This window comes from Heptranchias perlo, chromosome 33 (genome assembly GCF_035084215.1).
Source record: "Heptranchias perlo isolate sHepPer1 chromosome 33, sHepPer1.hap1, whole genome shotgun sequence".
Classification (NCBI taxonomy): Eukaryota; Metazoa; Chordata; class Chondrichthyes; order Hexanchiformes; family Hexanchidae; genus Heptranchias; species Heptranchias perlo.
This window is the reverse complement of record NC_090357.1, coordinates 13,216,273-13,240,259: the sequence shown is the minus strand read 5'-3', so window position 1 is coordinate 13,240,259 and position 23,987 is coordinate 13,216,273.

Sequence of the window (23,987 nt, the reverse complement as noted above, 5' to 3'; positions counted from 1 at the left end):
CAGTGCCAATACAGGCTCACAATGCACAGGCTCAGCTACCTGTTCAAAGGTGTAGGCCACCTGTCTTCCCATCCACGTAATGGTTTCCCAGTGCTTGCAAGACTATGAAACTATCTGCATTCGCTGTCACTTAGGATTTACATTTGTTGTCCAGTAACCACATGCGTAAATCCTTTGGAACAACTCCCAGAATTTGGTCAATTGACATAAGCTCATTTATCTCTTCTGCTTTTACTATACTCTTTGCCTCTAACCATAGTTTTTTTACGTATTGTGCATCTCAAGAGCCAATCCTTTGAATTATAGTTAGGCTCTTTGCATGCTGTCTTAAATTTTCCCCTTAAAGCTTCTGGTATTGTAAAAATTAAGAATCGCACATTTCACAAAATTATAGTCTGGACAGAATTCCAGTTCTACATGCAAAAATGCAGTTAAATCTTCCCTACTGAGTGATGGCACCAGTCTGTCTGCCCATGTACCACAGCCCCATTTGTGCTGTCCTGCTAACAATTCAAATGCCTGTAAAAATCTGTCTATGTTGTTCTCATCATTAAATGTTGGAATCAGATTAGATTTAGTAAGTCTAACATGTACCAGAACATAGAAACGTGGAAACATAGAAAATAGGAGCAAGAGTAGGCCATTCGGCCCTTTGGGCCTGCTCCGCCATTCAAAATGATCATGGCTGATCGTCTAACTCAGTACCCTGTTCCCGCTTTTTCCCCATATCCCTTGATCCCTTTAGCATTAAGAAATATATCTATCTCCTTCTTGAATACATCTAATGACTTGGCCTCCACTGCCTTCTGTGGTAGAGAATTCCACAGGTTCACCACCCTCTGAGTGAAGAAATTTCTCCTCATCTTGGTTCTAAATGGCATACCCCGTATCCTGAGACTGTGACCCCTGGTTCTGGACTCCCCAGCCATCAGGAACATCCTCCCTGCATCTAGTCTGTCTAGTCCTGTTAGAATTTTATATGTTTCGATGAGATCACCTCTCATTCTTCTAAACTCTAGTGAATATAGGCCTAGTCGACCCAATCTCTCCTCATACATCAGTCCTGCCATCCCAGCAATCAGTCTGGTAAACCTTCATTGCACTCCCTCCATGGCAAGGACATCCTTCCTCAGGTAAGGAGACCAAAACTGCACACAATACTCCAGATGTGGTCTCACCAAGGCCCTGTATAACTGTAGTAAGACATCCCTGCTCCTGTACTCAAATCCTCTTGCAATGAAGGCCAACATACTATTTGCCTTCCTAACTGCTTGCTGCACCTGAATGCTCGCTTTCAGCGACTGGTGTACAAGGACACCCAGGTCTCGTTGCAACTCCCCTTTTCCCAATCTATCACCATTCAGATAATAATCTGCCTTTCTGTTTTTACAGCCAAAGTGGATAACCTCACATTTATCCACGTTATACTGCATCTGCCATGTTCTTGCCCACTCACCCAACTTGTCTAAATCACATTGAAGCCTCTTTGCATCCTCCTCATAGCTCACATTCCACCCCAGCTTTGTGTCATCTGCAAACTTGGAAATGTTACATTTAGTTCCCTCATCCAAATCATTGATATATATTGTGAATAGCTGGGGCCCAAGCACTGATCCTTGCGGTACCCCACTAGTCACTGCCTGCCACCCAGAAAAAGACCCGTTTATTCCTACTCTCTGTTTCCTGTCTGTCAACCAATTCTCAATCCATGCCTGTATATTCTCCCCAATCCCATGTGCTTTAATTTTGCACACTAACCTCTTGTGTGGGACCTTATCAAAAGCCTTCTGAAAATCCAAATACACCACATCCACTGGTTCTCCCCTCTCTATTCTACTAGTTACATCCTCAAAAAACTCCAGTAGATTTGTTAAGCATGAATTCCCTTTCATAAACCCATGCTGACTTTGTCCAATCCCATTAATGCCCTCCAAGTGTTCTGTAATCACATCTTTTATAATAGACTCTAGCGTTTTCCCCACTACTGCTATTAGGCTAACTGGTCTGTAATTCCCTGTTTTTTCTCTCCCTCCTTTTTTAAATAGTGGGGTTACATTTGCCACCCTCCAATCTGTAGGAACTGTTCCAGAGTCTATAGAATTTTGGAAAATGATCACCAATGCATCCATTATTTCCAGGGCCACTTCCTTTAGTACTCTGGGATGTAGATTATCAGGCCCTGGGGATTTGTCAGCCTTTAGCCCCATTAATTTCCCTAGCACTATTTTTTTACTAATACTGGTTTCCTTCAGTTCTCCCTCTCACGAGACCCTTGGTTCCCTAACATTTCTGGCAGGTTATGTGTCCTCCTTTGTGAAGTCCGAACCAAAGTATGTGTTTAATTGTTCTGCCATTTCTTTGTTCCCCATTATAATTTCCCCCATTTCTGACTGTAAGGGACCTACACTTGTTTTCACTAATCTTTATCTCTTGACATATTTATAGAATCTTTTACAGTCAGTTTTTATGTTCCCTGCTAGTTTACTCTCATACTCTATTTTTCCCCTCTTAATCAATCTCTTTGTCCTCCTTTGCTGAATTCTAAACTGCTCCTAATCCTCAGGCTTGCCGCTTTTTCTGGCAATTTTATATGTCTCCACTTTGGATCTAATACTATCCCTAATTTCTTTTGTAAGCTGCGGTTGAGCCACCTTTCCTGTTTTATTTTTGCGCCAGACAGGAATGAATAATTGTTGTAATTCTTGCATACGTTCTTTAAATATTAACCATTGCCTATCCACCATCATCCCTTTTAGTAAAGTTTCCCAATCTATCATAGCCAACTCGCACCTCATACTTCCGTAATTTCCTTTATGTAGATTCAGGACCCTAGTTTCGGATTCAGCTACTTCACTCTCCATCTTAATGAGGAATTCTATCATGTTATGGTCGCTCTACCCTAAGGTACCCCGCACAACAAAATTGTTAATTAATCCTTTCTCATTGCACAATACCCAATCTAGGATCGCCTGTTCTCTAATTGGTTCCTCAACATATTGGTCTAGAAAACCATCACGTACACACTCCAGGAATTCCTCCCCCACAGTATTATTGCTAATTTGATTTGACCAATCTATATGTAGATTAAAGTCACCCATGATTATAATTGTACCCTTCTTGCACGCATCTCTAATTCCCTGTTTAATGCCCTCCCCTACATCTCCACTACTGTTTGGGGGCCTATAGATAACGCGCACCAACGTTTTCTGACTCTTGGTGTTTCTTAGCTCCACCATACAGATTCCACATCGTGATTTTCCAAGCCAATATCCTTCCTCACTATTGCATTGATTTCCTGCTTTACTATCAACACTACTCCACCTCCTTTCACTTTTTGCCTGTCCTTCCTGAATATTGAATACCCCTGGATGTTCAGTTCCCATCCTTGGTCACCCTGCAGCCATGCCGCCGTAATCGCAACTATATCATAACCGTTAATATCTATCTGCGCTGTTAATTCATCTAGCTTGTTGCGAATGCTCCGCACATTAAGACACAATGCCTTTAGACTTGTCTTTTTAAGATTGCTAGTCATCTTAGTTTTATTTTGCACTATGGCCCTATTTGTTTTTCGCCCATGTTTTCTCTGCCTTCCACTATTTCTTCTTCCCTTTCTGTCTTTTGTTTCCATCCTTGTTTCCCCCTCCTCTGTCTCCCTGCTCAGGTTCCCATCCCCCTGCCATTCTAGTTTAAACCTTCCTCAACAGCACCAGAAAACACCCCCGAGAGGACATTGGTCCCGGTCCTGCTCGGGTGTAACCTGTCACGCTTGCACAGGTCCCACCTTCCCCAGAACCAGTCCCACTGGTCCCAGGAATCTAAATCCCTCCCTCCTACACCATCCCTACAGCCACGCATTCATCTGGTCTATTCTCCTGTTCCTATACTCACTAGCACGTGGCACTGGTAGTAATCCTGAGATCACTACCTTTGAGGTCCTACTTTTTAATTTATCTCCTAACTCCTTAAATTCACCTTGCAGGACCTCATCCCTTTTTTTACCTATGTCGTTGGTACCGATATGGACCACGACTACTGGCTGTTCACCCTCCCCCTCCAGAATGCCCTGCAGCCGCTCCGTGACATCCTTGACCCTAGCACTAGGGAGGCAACATACCATCCTGGAGTCACGTTTGTGTCTGCAAAAACGCCTATCTGTTCCCCTTACAATTGAATCCGCTATTAATGTAGCCCTGCCACTCTTATTCCTCCCCTCCTGTGTAGCAAAGCCACCCGTGGTGCCATGAACTTGGCTCTTGCTGCTTTCCCCTGATAAGCCATCTCCCCCAACAGTATTCAAAGCAATATATCTGTTTGAGAGGGAGATGGCCCCAGGGGACTCCTGCTCTACCTGCCTAGTCCTTTTACTCTGCCTGGCAGTCACCCATTTCCTTTCTGCCCGCATAACATGGGTGTGATTGACTCTAGCTTCCCTCACTTAGATTGGATTTTTGCAAAATGTCCAGTCATTGCGACCCTCATAATCTTAGAATCAAAGGTTACAGCACAGAAGAAGGCCATTCGGCCCATTGTGTCCGCACCGGCTCTATGCAAGAGCAATCCAGCTAGTCCCACTCCCCTGTCCTATCCCCGTAGTCTTGCAATTTTTTTCCTTTCAAGTACTTATCCAGTTCCTTTTTGAAGGCCACGATTGAATCTGCCACCACCACTCCCTCTGGCAGTGCATTCCAAATCCTAACCACTCGCTGTGTAAAAAACGTTTTCCTCATGTCACCTTTGGTTCTTTTGCCAATCACTTTAAATCTGTGTCCTTTGGTTCTTGACCCTTTGCCAATGGGAACAGTTTCTCTCTATCTACTCTGCTAAGACTCTTCATGATTTTAAATACCTCTATCAAATCTCCTCGCAACCATTTGTGTTCCAAGGACAACAACACCAGCTTCTCCACAGTCTATCCACAAAACTAATGCCGGTCATCTCTGGAATCATTCTAGTAAATCTCTTCTGCACCTTCTCTAAGGCCTTCACATCTTTCCTAAAGTGCGGTACCCAGAACTGGACATAGTACTCCAGTTGTGGCCAAACCAGTATTTTAAAAAGGTTCATCATGATTTCCATACTTTTGTACTTTATGCCTCTATTTATAAAGCCCAGGATCCCGTATGCTTTTTTAACCGCTTTCTCAACCTGCCCTGCCACCGTCAACAATTTGTGTACATTTACCCCCCGATCTCTCTGCTCCCGTATCCCTTTTAGAGTTGTGCCCTCTAGTTTATCTTGCCTCTCCTCATCCTTCCTACTGAAATGTATTGCTTCGCATCTTTCTGCATTAAATTTCATCTGCCAAGTGTCTGCCCATGCCACCAGCCTGTCTATATCCTCTTGAAGTCTAACACTATCCTCCTCACTGTTTACTACCCTTCCAAGTTCTGTGTCAACTGTAAATTTTGAAATTGTGCCCTGTACACCCAAGCCCAAGTCATTAATATATATCAAGAAAAGCAGTGGTCCCAGCACCGACCCCTGGGGAACAGGCCTGTACACCTCCCTCCAGTCTGAGAAACAACCGTTCACCACTACTCTCTGTTTCCTGTCACTTAGCCAATTTTGTATCCATGTTGCTACTGCCCCCTTTATTCCATAGGCCGCAATCTTGATGATAAGCCTACCATGCGGCACTTTATCAAACGCCTTTTGAAAGTCCATATACACCACATCAACTGCATTGCCCTCATCTACCCTCTCTGTTACCTCATCAAAAAACTCTACCAGGTTAGTTAAACACGATTTGCCTTTAACAAATCCATACTATCTTTCCCGAATCAACCCACACTCATCCAAGTGACTGTTCATTCTGTCCTGGGTTATCATTTCTAAAAGTTTCCCCACCACCGAGGTTAAACTGACTGGCCTATAGCTGCTGGGTTTATCCTTACACCCTTTTTTGAACAAGGGTGTAACATTTGCAATTCTCCAGTCCTCTGGCACCACCCCCATATCTACGGACGTTTGGAAGATTGTGGCCAGTACCTCCGAAATTTCCACCCCTACCTCCCTGAGCAATCTAGGATGCCCTTGTACACCAGTCATTGAAAGTGAGCATTCAGGTGCAGCAAGCAGTTAGGAAGGCAAATGGTATGTTGGCCTTCATTGCAAGAGGATTTGAGTACAGGAGCAGGGATGTCTTACTGCAGTTATACAGGGCCTTGGTGAGACCACATCTGGAGTATTGTGTGCAGTTTTGGTCTCCTTATCTGAGGAAGGATGTCCTTGCCATGGAGGTAGTGCAACGAAGGTTTGCCAGACTGATTCCTGGGATGGCAGGACTGATGTATGAGGAGAGATTGGGTCGACTAGGCTTATATTCACTAGAGTTTAGAAGAATGAGAGGTGATCTCATCGAAACATATAAAATTCTAACAGGACTAGACAGACTAGATACAGGGAGGATGTTCCCGATGGCTGGGAAGTCCAGAACCAGGGGTCACAGTCTCAGGATACGGGGTATGCCATTTAGAACCGAGATGAGGAGAAATTTCTTCACTCAGAGGGTGGTGAACCTGTGGAATTCTCTACCACAGAAGGCAGTGGAGGCCAAGTCATTAGATGTATTCACGAAGGAAATAGATATATTTCTTAATGCTAAAGGGATCAAGGGATATGGGGAAAAAGCGGGAACAGGGTACTGAGTTAGACGATTAGCCATGATCATTTTGAATGGGCCGAATGTCCTACTCTTGCTCCTATTTTCTATGTTTCTATGTTTCTATGCATCCCATCCGGACCAGGTGACTTATCTACTTTAAGTAGAGCTAGCATTTCTAGTACCTCCTCTTTATCAATTTTTAGGCCATCCAGTATCTCAACTATATCTTCCTTTACTGCGACTCTGGAGCACCTTCTTCCTTGGTAAAGACAGATGCAAAGTACTCATTTAGTTTCTTGGCCATCCCCTAAGCCTCCATGAGTAGATCTCCTTTATGGTCTCTAATTGGCCCCACCCCTCCTCTTACTACCCGTTTACTGTTTACATGCCTGTAGAAGACTTTTGGATTCCCTTTTATGTTGGCCGCCAGTCTAATCTCACACCCTCTCTTTGCCCCTCTTATTTCCTTTTGCACTTCCCCTCTGAACTTTCTATATTCTGCCTGATTCTCACTTGTGTTATCAACCTAATATCTGTCATATGCCCCTTTTTTCTGTTTCATCTTACTCACTATCTCTTTTGTCATCCAGCCAGCTCTGACTTTAGTTGTCCCACCTTTCTGTCTTGTGAGAATGTGCCTAGACTGTAGCCAAACCATCTCCTCTTTAAAGGCTGCCCACTGTTCAATTACAATTTGCCTGCCAATCTTTGACTCCAATTTACCTGGGCCAGATCTGTTCTCATCCCATTGAAATTGGCCCTCCTTCAATTGAGTATTTTTGCTTTAGAGTGGTCCATGTCCTTTTCCATAGCTATTCTAAACCTTTTGATACTATGATTGCTGTTCCCTAATTGCTCCCCCACTGACACTTGCTCCACTTGGCCCGCCTCATTCCCTAGAACCAAGTCCAGCAATGCCTCCTTCCTTGTTGGGCCAGAAATGTACTGGTTAAGAAAGTTATCCTGAACACATTTCAAAAATTCCTCCCCCTCTTTGCCCCTTATATTATAATTGTTATCCCAGTCTATATTAGGATAGTTGAAGTCCCAAGTTATCACTACTCTTATAGCTTTTGCACCTCTCTGTAATTTCCCTGCAAATTTGCTCCTCCATATCCTTCCCACTAGTTGGTGGCCTATAGAATACACCCAGTAGTGTATTGGCACCTCTTTTATTTCTTAACTCTAACCAAATAGATTCTTGTTGCTTCTCCTTTTCTTCTACCTTGTACCTTAAACTTTCCCCTTTAAGCTTCTAGTGGTTGGATAAAGCTGATATACAGGCTGATATTTCTTCTCCTTTTCCTCTGCCTTGAACTTGTGTTGATGCTCCTTTTCATGCGGCTCCTTAAATTAGTGCCCTCCAGTCTAACCAACAAGATTATGAGGGTCGCAATGACTAGACATTTTGCAAAAATCCAATCTAAGTGAGGGAAGCTAGGGTCAATCACAACCATGTTCTGGTACATGATAGACTTAATAAATCTAATCTGATTCCAACATTTAATGATGGGAACAACATAGACAGATTTTACAGGCATTTGAATTGTTAGCAGAACAACACAAATGCGGCTGTGGTACATGGGCAGACTGACTGGTGCCATCACTTCTAATTGGTAAACCCTATATGCACCTCTTGTACACAATCTAACCACTGGTGTTTAACTATAATTACTTTAATTTGAAGAGTTTTAATTGTCTGTTTTTGGTCTGTTAGTAATATTCTAATTGTACCAGATATGGAAAGGCATTCTTGGATAAAATGAAAGTATTGCACATTCATTAGTACTGGGAAACTGCTAATTATTTGTTATTATTTTAGAAATATAGCCTTCCAACAACTTTAGAAGCATATAAATACCTATCATCTTCCTTCCTATTTCTTCACTCCATCCTATCCCATTCTTTATCTTTGCAACAAATAGGAGTTCCATTACATTTTGGATCATAAGGAAGTATTCAGACTTTTAGAACTATCTTTGAGGGCTGGATGCCTCTTTTAAATTTTTCTTACTGCAAAAAGCCAGTCTGACTAAGTACACAACAGCAGCAGGAGACTTGAAGACAAAATGCCTATTGTATGAGCCAGGAAGGCATTAAATGCCAATGTTTTAACTGCAACCATGTTTATTTGCTTGCTTTGTTTTGCATAAATCCATTGAGTCCAAGGGAGTTTGACAAGTGAGTGACCAATGGATTTGTTTCTAGCAGTTAATACATGAGCTACCACCAGTTTTGGGTTTTTGAATAGGCACTTTTGGAAATATTTTTTGTTAGTTGTATACATTAATATTAGCCCATCAGGTAGATCACTGGTTCATCATCTTGTAGACAGCTTCTGGGGGGAATATCCCCATTGCCTTCGAAACCTTTGATGAGTATGGTCTGGAGATGACCCTCATTGGTGTTCAGCATCCCTAGAATGAAACTGAAAGGGTCCCAGGAATATACTTCAGGGCATATGCTCCCAATCCAGCAGTTCTTCCAAGACCATTGAGATAGGGGCTAGACACTCTAAGGGGGTCATTTTAAACCTCCTCTGCCCCACGATGGGTGGCAGAGGATAGGGTGGGGGGGGCGTTAAATCAGTAAATATGTGAAACCGGAATCCAACCCACTGAAAACATACCTACTTCCGGTTTAACTGTGGCGGGTTTGGGGGCATCTGAGTAACCCACTCTGGAGAGGCGGGTTTGTCATTGTAATATGTTAATGATGCTCCGTTCCTCAGATTTTAGGAGCTATTTGAATTTAACGGTGCAGGACGGGTTTTCCAGCGCTCAGGAAACCCGGCAACTAATCATGATGTAGGAAATGCTGGCTGCAGTAGGTAAGAACTTTCTAGATCACTGCTTGTGGGCTGGGAGGAGCAGGAGTGCTTCCCTCAGGTTCTCAAGCAAATCTGAAGTCCTGCCATTAAATTTGGCATGACCTCCACGTTGCCGACATTTCCAGGTTTCCCAGCTGCCAACACTCGCCTCCGCTCCCTCCCTACCAAAATGCTATGTATGTTACCCCTGCACGCTGGTGCATGTCTGGTATTGCTGAGGAATTAGAAATGGTCATGTCATTTGTTATTATTCAAACCAAGAAGGGGTAGGTAAAGTTCTGTAATCTCCTCGATGGTCTATTGCTTCTGCTTGTCTTTTTTTAATAAACCTCTACCATAGTTTGGAGCCTAGGCCATGATCTGATAGATTGTTTATGCTAGTGTTTGCAAAGTCTAAGAGTTCATAAAGGGGGTGGTGACATATCTAAAAAGCTAAATATAATAACAAGGTTTCTGTTTAATCCCTTTTCTCACTACATTACCAAATATTGTATGTGTACGGTCACACTTCGGCTCATAGAGAGCAAGGGCTGACTTAAGAGAAGGTCCTTGACATTGAGCATGACAGAAATATCTGAGTAATTCCCAAAAGCTGAACATCTGGAGGGTTGAGCACATCCGACTGTAACGTGCGTATCTTCTGCGTCAAATCATCCTTTGTAATCTCGGGGTTGGTCGTGAGCATGTAACAATTAACCGTTAATAAACTGCAAGTGTTTGACTCTGTGTCCAAGAATTCATCCTTGGCATATAGGTACAGGACTGCAGCCATTGTCTATATTATTGCAAAATTCACATTCCTAACATTACCATGGTTGTCAGCTTTGGCAAAGTGGTATCACTCCAGCTTCCAATTCAGAAGATTGTGGATTTAAGGCCCATTCCAAAGACTTGAGCATGTAATCTAGGGTAACACTACAGCACTGATGAAGTGCTGTATAGGCAGAGGTGTTGTCTTTTGGATGAAATATTAAACCGTGGTCCCTCTCCGGTGGATATAAAAGATGCCACGGCGCTATTCAAAGCAGAGGAGGGAAGTTTTCCTGGCCCTCAACTTAGACCACTAAAACAGATTATCTGGTCATTTATCTTATTGCTGTTTGTGGGACCTTGTTAAATGCAAATTGGCTGCCATATTTCCCTACATTATAACAGTGACCACATTTCAAAAGTACTTTGTTGGCTATGAAACACTTTGGGACATTTTCAGGACATAAAAGATGCTATATAAATGCAAGTTTTTTTTCTTTGAATGATGCACATTAGCTCTGCCATTATGCAAACAAAGAACATTAGGAAAAATTGTACAAAAAATGTCCTTTGACCTATTAGTCCAGCTTCTTTCACAGACCATGTACGATCTATATCATGGGCTCTATCCAATCAAAAGACTCCACAGACAACATCTTCTCTCCCCCGACTCCAGGAATCAATGTATCACATGAAGTATTTGATCATCTCAGTATACCTATCGTTATAACCTCTAATTCTATTCACAATCTGAAATTAATTGAGAATTTTTTTTCTCAGTACTACAGTAGCATAAGGGCAATCAGAGAAGAGGTGAGAGCTATAAAAGATGCAAAGTGGCTCAAAACTGAGGATGAGCACTAGACAGTAAATATTCTGAATAATTACTTCCTTCTGGTATTTACTAGGGATGACATGAGCAATATGCTCTCCCCAAACAGAGATAACCTAAGTAAAATCAATCACTTCATTATAAATGAGATAGTAGTCCCACACAGGCTAAAAGGGCTCAAAAAATAAATCCTAAAGATAGAAAGTATTTATCCCAGACTGTTGAGGAAGACTAGGGAGTTTGATTTGTGAAGCATTGCAATCATTATGAGGGAACCACTGGACAATGGGGAGATACCAGTAGATTGGAAACAGGCTAATGTGGGATCCATATTCAAAAATGGTGACAAAACAGACACAGGCCACTACAAACCCAATAGTCCTATTTCAATTCAATGTAAAATAATGGAATTGATTATCAGGAGTAAATTTTGAAGATTATCTGTACAACAATGATATCGAGTTACATTGAGTCTACAGCACAGAAACAGGCCATTCGGTCCAACTGGCCCATGCCGGTGTTTATGCTCCACTCAAGCCTCATCCCTCCCTGTTTCATCTAACCCTATCAGGATATCCTTCTATCCCTTTGTCCCTCAAGTACTTATCTAGCTTCCCCTTAAATGCATCTATGCTATTTGCCTCAACTACTCCTTTTGGTAGCCTGTTCCACATTCTTACCACTCTTTGGATAAAGAGGTTTCTCTTGAATTCCCTATTGGATTTATTAGTGACTATCTTATATTTATGACCTCTAGTTTTGGACTCCCCCACAAATGGAAACATTTTCTCTACGTCTACCCTATCAAACCCTTTCATTATCTTAATTATGAAGAGTTTTAAGAAAAATTCTGCTGCTTATCCCTGTTTAATCACACTACAACTTTACCTTCGTACAGTATTCATCTAACTGCACATATTCTGCAAATACATCACATGCGACCCTTTCTAACTTCTTAAAACCTTTCATTGACTTATTCCCTTCATTGACTTATAATTATTACCCCCATCCAACATTTTGGTGCTCTTAACTGTACAGTACAGTGCAGAATTCCCTATAGAGAAGGATTGGTATGCATCCTGTTCCAAAGGTTCTGCCAATGGAGCTCTGTAGCCAACTGTTGGGAGCTATGAAAGTTTCTCACTCTCAAATGTCGCTGCTTTTGTACGACAGATGTCTTCCATCGAGCACTGTCAGAGTATTGTGGAGTTTTCAATGGTTTCATTAAATCTGAAAGGATTGCATCAGATGTACTTCCAGAATATTTAAAATTAAGTACAAGGTTATCGTTATTGATAGACTGAGACCAGATTCGTCTGCTCTATTCTGGGACTATTGTGTTTAGCTACACTCCAATTATAGGGACAAAGTCTGACAGTGAGAGTGTGTAGGTGAATACTTAAGTGGATGTACTGGGAACATCAGGTTTTTAATCTCTGCATAGATGGCACATGTCTAGGGTTGTTATAATCTTCAGCAAAAGTCTCTTAAAGTTTGAAAAGTTGCCGGATGTGGTAATTTTGACTACCGCCCGGAATGGGTGGAGCGGCCGTGCCGCCTGCCCGAAGCTGGAGTCGGGAGGCCCGACCCATTTTTGGATTCGGGTCTCATTTGAATGTAGCTAGTGAGTTGCTGCAGATGGATGTAAAAGATCCCATGGCACTATTTCAAAGAAGAGCAGGGGAATTGTGTCCTGGCATTATTTATCCCTCAACCAACACTTGAAACAGATTATCTGGTCATTATCAATTGCTGTTTGTGGGGCTATGCTGTGCACAAATTGGCTGCTGCATTCCCTGAATTACCCAATGTATGTCCTTTTTAAGGCTAGTAGGTAAAATTGCTCTGCACTCATGAAATAAAGGTGGTTTCATTTAGAGGTCAGGCTCCAAATGAGATCACTTACTTTGATTGATTAACAGTTAAGTTGTTGTCAAACTGATATGTTCGTGGAGAAGAGGAGCTGGAACATACAGAATTATAAGATTGGTTCGTATCTGTAAGAATGAGAGCTGAATGCGAGAGGTAGAAAGTGTGAATTATTCTAATTGTAAGAATCATTGTTTGAAAAGTTTAAACTTTCCTGCATCTACTCCAGCTTGGAAGTGTTCAATCCTTTTTTGTTTACATTTCTCTGTGGTCTGCTGCAGCTCTTGAAATAGAAGTCAGATTTGGGAGGCAAATATATGAGAAGAATGACTAAATCAAATGTGGTAAAATAAATTTGCCTGGTTAGAATAAATTTGGGTTAATTAGAATAAATTTGACTATTGGTAACAATCACAGACAGATGGCTGAAAAAGTGTTACATTAAGTAATTGTTACACTTAAAGGAGGCGTATGCTATATGCAAGACTATGTACACACATACACATATATTCTATATACATATGTAATTATACAGTACAAGACTGTTTTCCTTGAACAATTCTCCCTCCACCAACTTGAATGTTTCTCTGACCTTAAAACAATGTGTCTCCTACATTACAACAGTGACTACACTTCAAAAGTACTTCATTGGCTGTAAAACAGTTTGTGACGTCCTGAGGTCGTGATAGGTGCTATATAAATGCAAGTTCTTTCTTTACAACTTTGTGCTTGAAATGTACAAAGCTAGCCAGAGCCCACAGATGATGTCAGTGGCTGTGGAAAGAGATTATTTTACATGACATTTGCTATGACAGAAGGCATGCAAATATTATCAGTCCAAACATATTTTGTACAACTTTGCCTACTCATGGCTCAGCTGGTTGAGACAATGAGTAGCTGAGTCATACAAACTAGGTAGAATCTGGTTTTGGGGAAAACAGGCCAGGGTTGCTGCTCCTGGATGCTATTCAGTACATATGTGCACATGTTGGGCAAGGTCAAGATCTGGCTCAACTGAGATGCAACATGATTGAGCAGCTTGCTGACATTCATTGTCTAGGCTAACACATGAATAAGGTCTACTTGGGCCAGGTACTAGAGGGCAATTCGCACCATAGAACCATTCCCCAACAAAGCATCAGCACTTCTAGGGGAGGGGAAAAATTGGTGGTAAAAAGGAGTAAAAAAACTTTACCCTTTTAACCTCTCCTTTTTTTAAAAGTTTAGTTCACTGGAACTAACGGATGATTTCATAAACTGAAAGTCTATCTGAAATTAGATAAAAAATTATAGACTGCTCCAAGTGCAGTGCAGTAGTTAGTGAAAAAGGGTTAAGTGTAGGTTTGTACTGCAGCATGTATCCAGGTGATTGATGTTGATTTAAATTAATGGCAATAAAGTCTTTATATAAGGGTCTGTTGAACACTAGGGAGGTGATCCAGCATAAGGACAATTGCAAGGATGGATGGTTACAATGCAAGGTGGTTTGACGATTAATAAAGAGAATATCTTTCCATTCATAGAGGGGGAAACTGCAAAATGATCAAAGCTGCACAGAAACAAGCAAGTTTTATATTCTGTCAAATCGCCCCACCTAGTTTTATTATTTAGTATGTATTATATTTGCTACTACAATTATAGAAATATGCAATAAACATTATGCATGAATAAATAACCACCTTTTGGGTTTGTGTGTGCCATTAGACTACAGATACCAGCAAAACATCTATACATTTTAATTGTAATGGTAAAGTAGATGCTGTGTGTTTCAATAATAACTTTTAATCTAAAATTCTACATATCACGCACAGACTTCAAGTTCATCTAGAAATCAAATACATTGCCAAAAAAGAAAATAAGATGAGCTGGGTAGGATGACCCAACAATGTGCCTCATCTAAAATTAATATACATTACAGGCTTATTCCTTAATGGTTATTTTTGCCAGATCCTTGGATGACATTTGAATCTAGATGGGTTGATGATAACAGAAGCTCAGTGGTAGCATTCTTGCCTCTGAGTCAAAGAAACCTAGAAACTGGATTGAGCTGCACCCGTTTTACAGATGTAAATTGGGTGTCTAAGGATCCCATGTGGCGGGCGGTATGTGCAAACTCATTCAGGGAGCACACTCATTATAATATTTAAATAAGGGTCCTACATTCATTATAATGAACTTCTTGCATGAATTTCACATTATCCTTGCACCCATATGAACAGGAATGTGCAGTGTGCACCCTGCCCCTTATGCACCCATTTTCAGGTGTGATTGAATTTCTAGACCAGAAGGTTGTGGGTTAAAATCCCACTTTGGGGATTTGAACACATAATCTAGGCTGACACTTCAATACATTACTGTGAGAACGCTGCATGGTTGGAGGTGCTGTCTTTCCGATGAGACATTAAACTAAAGCCCTGTCTACTTGTTCAGGTGGATGTGAAAGATCCCATGGCACCATTTGAAGAAGAGCAGGGGAGTTTGCCTAGTGTCCTGGCCAAATTTTATCCCTCCACCAACACAAAAAATATAAATGATCTAGTCATTATCTTATTGCTGTTTGTGGGACCTTGCTGAGGGCAATTAGACTGCCGTGCTTCCCTACATAATAACAGTGACTACACTTCAAAAGTAAATCATGGACTGTGAAGTGCTTTGGGACTTCCTGAGGATGTGAAGATCGCTATATAAATGCAAATTCTTTCTTTCAAATATCACATTGCCCCATTGTGTGCAGTAAAAGCTAAATTAATGTGTACCAATCAATAATTGGTTTGAACAGACTGTTTCTTTAAATGTCTTCAGTTATTTTCTCGGAAAAATGCTTGTGATATTACAAATATACCTCAAAATGCTCTTTTCAGTTATCTTTCTGAACAAATCAATTGCTGTTCATGGTAAATTGGAGGCACATTTCTGGTTGTCAGTGATTTTGTTGACAGCTTATCTGGGAAAATGCATTGCCACGCACTATGAAACACTTATCTGTAGATAGTTTCCAACATGAGTTTGAATGTTGGCAACAATTTCCTGAAAGCATAATAAAAAAGGCAATTAAGACCATTATTGAATGGGCAGATACAACTGTATCCATGCTGTAGTTTTTGAATACTGATATGTCCTGCACATGTCGACTGTAAGTCAAGCTTAGAGTTGACATAAGTGGGCCAAATAATTCAGCAAGAAGATTGTCTTTGAGTGGAACAACAACAAGTTGAATTTATATAGCGCCTTTAACGTAGTAAAACATTAAACTGGAGCTGGAGTGCTTCATTGGAGCGTTAGCAAACAAAATTTGACACTGAGCCACATAAGGAGATATTACAGAGGTGACCAAAAGCTTGGTCAAAGATGTAGGCTTTGAGGAGCATCTTAAAGGAGGAGAGAGAGGGAGGGAGGTGGCGGGGTTTAGGGACAGAATTCCAGAGCTTAGAGCCTAGGGAGCTGAAGGCTCGGCCACCAATGGTGGAACATGCAAAGCCATTTAGCAAGGGCTTTTTGATATCAAGGACGGTCAAGTTGTTCACTTCAATTCCAACATCCTACTACTGTAATCCTTCCTTAGGTCATTGGTGGTTGACATCTATTCATAGCTGAGGACAGACCACTTATATCTGTGCCTTTCACAATCTCAGGACGTCCCAAAGTGCTTTACAGCCAGTGAAGTACTTTTTAAGTGTCGTCACTGTTGTAATGTAGGAAATGCACTGTTGCAAAGTCAGAGAAACTTTCAAGTTGGCGGAGGGAGGATTGTTCATGGAAAACAGTCTTGTACCATGTATGTACATATATGTGTGTGTATGTAGTCTTGCACATGGCCTAAGAACATAAGAAATAGGAGTAGGAGTAGGCCATACAGCTGTTCGAGCCTGCTACGCCATTCAATAAGATCATGGCTGATCTTCGACCTCAACTCCAATTTCCCACCTGATTCCCATATCCTTTGATTCCCTTAGGGTCCAAATATCTATTGATCTCAGTCTTGAATATTCTCAACGACTGAGCAGCTACAGCACTCTGGGATAGAGAATTTGAAATATTCACAACTCTCTGAGTGAAGAAATTCCTCCTCATCTCATACCTAAATGTCTGACCCCTTATCCTGAGACTATGTCCCCTAGTTCTAGACTCTCCAGCCAGGGAATATATCTTCTCAACATCTACCCTGTCAAGCCCTCTTAGAATCTTATATGTTTCAATGAGATCCCCTCTCATTCTTCTAAACTCCAGAGAGTATAGGCCCATTCTACTCAATCTTTCCTCATAGGACAACCCTCTCATCCCAGGAATCAATCTAATGAACCTTCACTGCACCGCCTCTAAGGCAAGTATATCCTTCCTTAGGTAAAGAGACCAAAACTGTACACAGTACTCCAGGTGTGGTCTCACCAAAGCCTCACCAAAGCATATGCTTCCTTTAAGTATAACAATTACTTAATGTAACATTTTTTCAGCCACCGGTCTGTCATTGTTACCTATAGTCAAATTTATTATAATTAACCCAAATTTATTCTAACCAGGCAAAGTTATATTACCACATCTGATTTAGTCATTCTTCTCACATGTTTGACTCCCAACTCTGACTTCTAGTTCAAGAGCTGCAGCGGACCACAGATAAATTTAAGCAAAAAAGGATTGAATGCTTCCAAAGCTGAAGTTGATGCAGGAAAGTTTAAAATTTTCAAACAATGATTCTTACAATTAGGATAATTCGCATTTTCTACCTCTTGCACTCAACTCTCATTCTTACAGATACGAACCAATCTTAGAATCCTACATGTTCCAGCTCCTCTTCTCCATGAACATATCAATTTTATAACAACTTAACTGTTAATCAATTAATCAGTCAAAGTGAGTGATCTCATCTGAAGCCTGATCTCTAAATGAAACCACCTTTATTTCATGAATGCAGAACAATTATACCTACTAGCCTTAAAAAAGACATCCATTGAGCCTGAATTTGCTGAAAACATGCACTGTAGTAATGGTATATTTACAACGTATGCTGCCATGATGATCCAGAAATTCCAGGAAATTTCGGCATGAGTTGACTTATGCCATTACTTGTGTCACGCCATAGTTTGCTGGGACTTTGTGCTGCTCCACAGAGACTTTCACCGAAAAAGTTGAACAGCTAATTATCATAACTCTGCCCCCATTAAAATCAATGCCAATTACGAATTTGCTGCATTTAAGCCGGTGTTAACGCCGCTGCCATTTAGACTGAAAAATAATGCAGCGTCCTCTCAGCAGCGTGACTTATAAGATTATTCAAGATGGTTGCTTTTGATATCTCATCATTCCACTTAAGAGAATCCCCAGGCCCATTCTCATGAATCAAATTCAAAGCGCTATGGGACATTTCTGAGAGACTCCATAAGACATTAAATAAATGTAAGTCTTTGTTTGTAGTTATAAATTTTATAATCGGTAACCCCACATGTATTTAAAATTGCTAATTAATAATGTCAGCAAAAGCTGAATTATACATTCAGAGAACATGAAGAAAACGTACCCTCGGTAAAATAATACATCAGATGCAATTAGAAACTGAAGTTAGTTGCATTCACTTTTTGGGTTTAATCCGGTTTGGAATGTTTTTAGCGCTTTCAGAATTGTGATTAAACATCGCCAATGTATGGAGAATTGAAAATGAACTTTTATCACTAGTAGGAATGTCAACAATCACAAGCAACTGGCCACGTTTCACAACGACAATGCCAGTTTCCCTAAATGACTATTTACAAAAGCGGACACAATCCCCGGCACCATAGGTCTATATCGGACATTGGATGCGCTGCTTCTGACTCGCCACGATGCTTGCTGCAGCGTATTCTAGTCAGTTCTCCAGCTAATTGTGGTGTAATTTCAACACTCGAGGATCGGGGAGCACAACGGTCCAACTTAAGGCAGTCATCACCAATATCGCCATTGCAGCGAATTCCAGGCCAACAAATTTAATATGGTGTAGTGTCCTGCCCTTATAAAACAGTGCCTATTCTTATTTGGCATGAGTAGTGTCACAAGAGATTCACTTGTACATATGTATGCATGTGCATGTTTATGTGTGTATATATATATATATATATATATTTATATGCATGTATATGTAATGGCCTGGAATTTTCTGCGTATTGGCACCCAGAGTCATGCGCAATCTGGGAGCAAATCAAATATGCGGCCTAATAGATTGCAGAATTTTGAGTGTAATTGAGTTACACGTGTAAGTACAGCACGCCCAAATCTCCTCCATCTTTTACAATCGCCTATCGATACATCCACCCAAATGCATCTTCGCCCATAATAATGGCCCCGCCCCCAAGTTACAGACCCATATATGCGAGTTTCATGCAATAGCACTTGCTTAGAGACTCTCTCCAAATTCCGACCAGATTTTCAGGTGCAGCTGGAAACAATCATTTATCTGGTGTCTTATTGCAAAATTTTGCGCATTTTTTAAAATGTATCCTCACTGAGATCTTCACTGTCTTCTGTTTCTTTGAATGCATTTTTATGGCATAAGTATAAGTCACATTAAAAATTGAAAAGCTTTCCCAATTGCAAGTTCTTAAACGTGCAGTGCTTAATGGGCATAATGGTGAAATGAGTTGAAACTTTAATTTTCATACTTGAAGAAGAAATATATGGTGTGAGTTCGATGCTTTCCTTGGGCCCCGATTGTTTATGCTGATTTATGCCCATTTTACATTCGGGCGTATTCTAATTAGATTCGCAGAAAATTTGAGCGTCACTTGATATCAGCAGAATGGATGCATTTTAGGGTCTAACTTTTGGGTTGCACTCATGGAGGAAATTCAAAGCCAATAAATATAAAATGTGCACATATAATTTACTTAAGACGACATATAGTTAGTTAATGCTTAATTACAGTGTAAGTTTATTTGGGGGAATGTAAGGAAAGACAAACAATTGCTATTTTTCAGCATTATAACCCTCTAATATTGCCTCAGAAGTTGCATAACTTACCTTAAAACAGTAGTAAGGCCCTTTGGTTTCAGTGGGAGAACCTCCACAGAAACTCACCTACCAAAAGTTAAGAATATACCTTTTGTGATCCTTCATATAATACATGGAGGCCACACCATTTTACAATGCAATAAATAAGGGGGGGGAGATAAAAGTATTAGGACAAGTTATATTGGCAGAAATCCATGGTGCTTCTTCAGCCTCATCTTTTGATCCTTGAGATCAGAAGAAATTTTTGGAAATTATTTATGTCTCAACTCTTTATTTTTTCCAATCATTTCTACTGCACCAGTTGGAAATATATATATTAGCAGATTAACCTTTGATACAAATATTTATATTTTACCTTTCAGTATTCTTGAAATTGAAGTTCTCTGATTTATACATATACATATACATTTTAATGTATTAATTCTCTTCCATTTTGTGCAGACCACCTTCTATCCCCACTAATAGAATGGGTAGGCATCTAACAGACATCTGCCAACAGAGTTCTGTAACCTGCTGGAGGAAGGTGTAAGAATGGCTGAGGTGATTTTCTTTCTTGCTTGAAACAGCTCTTATTCATATTGTAGTTGTGAGTCTGCAAGTCTCAGTGGATTAAAGTACTGGAAGACTCTAAGGAGACATTTTAAAAATGCTATCTCTGCCCTATATTGCATGACAATGCCATTGCACTCCTATGTAGCATTCCAGTGTCAGCTGTAGGTCTAATTTATAAATGAGTTCAACAAGTTCAAAAGCTCTCTTGTGGTGTTGTTCACAATGAGTCAGAGGATATTGTAAAATGTAGGCTCTGAAATGTGACAGCTAAAATGTGACAGGAAATAGCTGTGATGCTTACAGGAAGTGCATGCTAAATACAAGACTTTTAGCATATCACTAGTCAATCTCCTTTGGCATAGCATATGGAAAGTCAAGATCAAGTGTAGTCTTCCAGTAAAGCAGATCAGAGGGTGGGAGATAATTGGACCAAGGTGAGAAGATGTAATTAAGTCACTAAATTGAAGTCATACCCTCTATCTTTATTTTTATATAATACATAGGAATTTTTATTCAGTACAGGCTGAGTAGTTGGGAAGTGCAAGCAGTGGCACCACTGGCTGGAGTGTGTAATTACAGTGTAGCAAATTTACATAAGACAGTTACCATTATAAATGTGGACATAGGAACTTATAATGAACTTATAAGTTGACAGAAAGTCTGTACAGGCATAAGATTTTTAATTATATTATAGATCGATACATGTTAGTGGGTTAGTATAAATCTATGGAACGGCGAGCACTGTTGTTTCGCTGCTCCGAGCAATTTCTGCCCCGTTGATGCCTGATCCAGATTTATGTTATAAATTTGATCTTAACACTTTTCAAACATCTGTTTTCTTGTGTTCCATGGGAAGGTTATATAATTTTATTCTATGGCAGTTTGAGTCTAGTCCACTAGGCAAATGGAGAGGAATAGATTCTCATTAGCAGCAGTAATACAGATAACACTGAACCCTAGTAGACGTACTCACTCAGAAATGATGAAAGTGAAATTTGTGAAAGGGTAACACAGGTCACAAATTCATTTAAACAACTGTAGCTATGTTTTTAAGATGATATATAATAATTTGGTAACAACTGTTCTGTGTGAACCAGAACTGTGGTACGATTATAATTCGTATTGTCAGATCAAAAGAGCCAATTTGCAAATCCTTGTACCACATCAACCTTAATGACTTAAAACAGTAATTCAATCCAATCAAAGACACTTAACGAAACAGGTATTTCCCACAAGTGAGCAGATTTTGGAATGTATTGTTAGTTCAAGGTGATATTGGCAATGGACCAAGTTTATTTGAAAATTTTCTGTTTGAATCAGAATTTTGCATCAGGTTTGATTTAGAATGGTATAGAATGGAAATTAAGGAGAAGTGTTTGGTACATTGAGATGACAAGCTGGGGCTAGGTACACAATTGCCTTACATTATAGCTACATAGATGTGATCTAATGCCACTCATATAGATTTTATTTTTGAACAGCCATTGTCCCAATATATTTGGGTGTGGATTTTTCCCCCTAAATTTCTCTTCTTCTCCTGAAGGAGCTCACTCATTCAGAGGTTTGGTTCCTAGCATGCCAGCCACTCTCTGGTATCTTGCCCAAGTTGGAATTATTTATATGTGAACATCAAGAGTGAAGATTGGTAGGCTATTTTATCATGGGGTTCTTCACTATCAAGCCTGATCCTATTTTTACCCAATGTTCATACATGTGCACTTTTTAGCACAGATCACAAATCAGGGGTGGTAACCTTCTAAACCAGGGTACTCTGACCAGTTGCATCATCCCTCCTGATATCTAATAATAGCAAGGGTAACTCAGCACAGACTGGGCATCAAATGTAGAATCTGTCTGATCTGTATGACTGCCAATGGTCTGTGCATTCACCCAATCAGGGAAACAATAGCATTCCAATACCTTTTTAAAAAAAGACTAGTCAGTCTACAATAAAGCTTATAAAGATTCCTGGTGAGCATTACATTTTTGCAATGCACTGGGTGAAGCAGCAAATTATAACCTGCAGTTTCTGCATGAACAGCACTTTGTCCCTGAACACTGACCGTGTGCTCCTGTTGAATCCATAGTGGGGTGGACACTAGATTTTTCCATTACACTTATCGCATATGCCCCAGTGCCAAATGAACTGGCAGAGAGCTGGTCTAACTCCCTGTGGAAAGTCTCAGATTATTGGAAAGTCTTGTTGATTTTGAGCTGCTTATGTGCTTTCATTGAAAATATTCCAGCTGTCATGGATTTATTAAAAATGTCCAAATTTTGGATTATTTTGTGTTTGTGCATCCGTTCTTTTCCCCAACGTTTTTTTATTTGTTCACAGCAAGAGGGCTGTTCCCATAAATAGACCAAGCTTCCTATGAACTGAAACATGTGCCCTTATACATTATTGTGTATGGGTTAGCATGTCCAGGTTTAACCATTAACTGCTGAGTGTGGTATCAAACAGAAGAGACCTCATGGGGTGCCTATTACATACTCCTGGCTCTTCCAAAAGGTGGAAAATACCGCACAATCAAACCAATGTGTACAGGCTAAAAGCTATTAGGTCAAATTTATTTACAGATTAAATAATACACAGAACCATTAAGACATAGCAGGATATTGAAACAATACTTAAGTTTAAAAAAGTGAGAGTCCATAAGGGGTTAAAATACCCTTTTTATATTGTATTTGTTACAGTTTGATAAGCAATATAATTTCTGGATGAAATAGTGTTTCATAATGCTTCATGATGCAATGATGTATGTTGCTAATCCAATTTTCCAGTTCACCCATGGAGTTTGGAACTTTTGCCCAAACTAAAGCTGAACAACCAGAGCTATGATTAAAGTCATGTAATGTATTTCAAGTTATAAGCTATTTCTTTAATGTAAACAAAGCCTGCAGGTTTACAGATCGCAGACCTTGTCAGGTGATGTGGTAACATCTTCCTGCATACACTTCCCTTAATGGTTCAGTGATCAGATAGATTAAACCCATCTCTTCCGTGGTCTGTCAATCTGCATATATTAAAATTTCAATTCTTTTTTAAACTTTAGTTTTTGAACAAAGGGTTTGAGACAACGGTGATAACCTATTCAGGACAGACATTTATCATTGACCATGCTAACTATGTCTGGCCAGTTCTGAATATTGGTTATTCATGGAGCTCTGAAGTACAATCCAAGCCAGGCTGCATTGTGCATGATCTGTAAAAGGAGTTGGCTTGGGAGTTGAATATCTTTTACTTATTCCAAGCTTTATATTATGCTAGCTGAACAATTTTGCGAAAGGCAGGACATATTGTATATCAGTCATGGCAAGAATTTTAATTTACAACACCGCGTTAAAAGTTCTACTGCTAGGTTGCAGCGCATAATGAATAAGATCAACCTTTGATATAAATATTAATAGTTCACCTTTCACTGTTTCTTAAATTGAAGTTCTCTTGAAATTCAAATCTGAAATGTCTCTTTTGCTCCAATTCTTTTTAATGTATTATTTTGTTTCCTTTTTGCCCAGATCACATTAAGCAATGTGAAAGCAACTAATTAACAGACATATGGCAACCCAAT